At 35.5% G+C, this 2,655-nt stretch overlaps 1 long non-coding RNA gene across 3 annotated transcripts in view; it reads left to right on the top strand.

Annotated features, from left to right (window-relative positions):
* LOC129392481 (uncharacterized) overlaps window positions 1-2,655 on the top strand; it is a 460,125-nt gene that overhangs the window by 53,395 nt on the left and 404,075 nt on the right. The window lies entirely within an intron of this gene.

The following is a 2,655-nucleotide window of genomic DNA, read 5'->3' as shown; positions in this document are numbered from 1 at the left end:
AAATGTCTATTTAGGTCTTCTGCCCATTTTTGGATTGGGTTGTTTGTTTTTTTGATATTGAGCTGCATGAGCTGCTTATATACTTTGGAGATTAATCCTTTGTCAGTTGCTTCATTTGCAAATATTTTCTCCCATTCTGAGGGCTTTTTGTCTTGTTTATGGTTTCCTTTGCTGTGCAAAGCCTTTTAAGTTTCATTAGGTCCCATTTGTTTACTTTTGTTTTTATTTTCATTACTCTAGGGGGTGGGTCAAAAAGGATCGTGCTGTGATTAATGTCATAGCGTGTTCTTCATATGTTTTCCTCTAAGAGTTTTATAGTGTCTGGCCTTATATTTAGGTCTTTAATCCATTTTGAGTTTATTTTTGTGTATGGTGTTAGGAAGTGTTCTAATTTCATTCTTTTACATGGAGCTGTCCAGTTTGCCCAGCACGACTTATTGAAGAGGCTGTCTTTTCTCCATTGTATATTTTTGCCTCCTTGGTCAAAGATAAGGTGACCAAATGTGCATGGGTTTATCTCTGGGCTTTCTATCCTGTTCCATTGATCTATATTTCTGTTTTTGTGCCAGTACCATACTGTCTTGATTACTGTAACTTTGTAGTATGGTCTGAAGTCAGGGAGCCTTATTCCTTCAGCTCCATTTTTCTTTCTCAAGATTGCTTTGGCTATTCAGAGTCTTTTGGGTTTCCACACAAACTGAAAAAATTTTTTTCTAGTTCAGTGAAAAATGCCATTGGTATTTTGATAGGGATTGCACTGAATCTGTAGACTGCTTTGGGTAGTATAGTCATTTTCACAATGTGGATTCTTCCAGTCCAAGAACATGGTATATCTCTCCATCTGTTTGTATCCTTTTTGATTTCTTTCATCAGTGTCTTATAGTTTTCTGCATACAGGTCTTTTGTCTCCTTAGGTAGGTTTATTCCTAGGTATTTTATTCTTTTTGTTACAATGGTAAATGGGAGTGTTTCCTTTTTTCTCTTTCAGATTTTTCATCGTTAGTGTATAGGAATGCAAGAGATTTCTGTGCATTAATTTTGTATCCTGCTACTTTACCAAATTTGTTGATTAGCTTTAGTAGTTTTCTGGTAGCATCTTTAGGATTCTCTATGTAGTATCGTGTCATCTGCAAACAGTGACAGTTTTACTTCTTCTTTTCTGATTTGAATTCCTTTTCTTTCTTTTTTTCCTCTGCTTACCATGGCTAAAACTTCCAAAACTATGTTGAATAACAGTGGTGAGAGTGGGCATCCTTGTCTTGTTCCTGATCTTAGAGGAAATGGTTTCAATTTTCACCATTAAGAATGATGTTGGCTGTGGGTTTGTCATATATGGCCTTTATTATGTTGAGGTAGGTTCCCTCTATGCCCACTGTCTGGAGAGTTTTTAATAAATGTGTGTTGAATTTTGTCAACGCTTTTTCTCCATCTATTGAGATGATCATATGTTTTTTCTCCTTGAATTTGTTAATATGGTTTATCACATTGTTTGATTTGCGTGTATTAAAGAATCCTTGCATTCCTGGGATAAACCCCACTTGATCATGTGTGTATGATCCTTTTAATGTGCTGTTGGATTCTGTTTGCTAGTATTTTGTTGAGGATTTTTGCATCTGTGCTCATGAGTGATATTGGCCTGTAGTTTTCTTTCTTTGTGACATCTTTGTCTGGTTTTGGTATCAGGGTGATGGTGGCCTCGTAGAATGAGTTTGGGAGTGTTCCTCCCTCTGCTATATTTTGGAAGAGTTTGAGAAGGATAGGTGTTAGCTCTTCTCTAAATGTTTGATAGAATTCGCCTGTGAAGCCATCTGGTCCTGGGCTTTTGTTTGTTGGAAGATTTTTAATCACAGTTTCAATTTCAGTGCTTGTGATTGGTCTGTTCATATTTTCTATTTCTTCCTGGTTCAGTCTCGGCAGCTTGTGCATTTCTAAGAATTTGTCCATTTCTGCCAGGTTGTCCATTTTATTGGCATACAGCTGCTTGTAGTAATCTCTATTGTGTTCTTCATTTCTTTTTCATTTATTTCTGACCTGATCTTTATGATTTCTTTCATACTGGTAACTTTGGGTTTTTTTGGTTTTTCTTTCTCTAATGGCTTTAGGTGTAAGGTTAGGTTGTTCATTTGAGATGTTTCTTGTTTCTTGAGGTAGGATTGTATTTCTATAAACTTCCCTCTTAGAACTGCTTTTGCTGCATCCCAAAGGTTTTGGGTTGTCGTATTTTCATTGTCATTTGTTTTTAGGTATTTTTTGATTTCCTCTTTGATTTCTTCTATGATCTCTTGGTTATTTAGTAGCGTATTGTTTAGCCTCCATGTGTTTGTATTTTTTACAAATTTCCTCCTGTAATTGATATCTAGTCTTATAGCATTGTGGTCAGAAAAGATAGTTGATATGATTTCAATTTTCTTAAATTTACCATAGCTTGATTTGAGAACCAAGATATGATCTATCCTGGAGAATGTTCCATGAGCACTTGAGAAAAAGTTTTATTCTGTTGTTTTTGGATGGATTGTCCTATCAATATCAATTAAGTCCATCTTGTTTAATGAATCATGTAAAGCTTGTATTTCCTTATTTATTTTCATTTTGGATGATCTGTCCATTGGTGAAAGTGGGGTATTAAAGTCCCCTACTATGATTGTGTTACTGCCG

Source organism: Physeter macrocephalus, chromosome 10 (genome assembly GCF_002837175.3).
Source record: "Physeter macrocephalus isolate SW-GA chromosome 10, ASM283717v5, whole genome shotgun sequence".
NCBI classification, from domain to species: domain Eukaryota; kingdom Metazoa; phylum Chordata; class Mammalia; order Artiodactyla; family Physeteridae; genus Physeter; species Physeter macrocephalus.
This window is presented reverse-complemented; position numbering and strand designations above follow the sequence as displayed.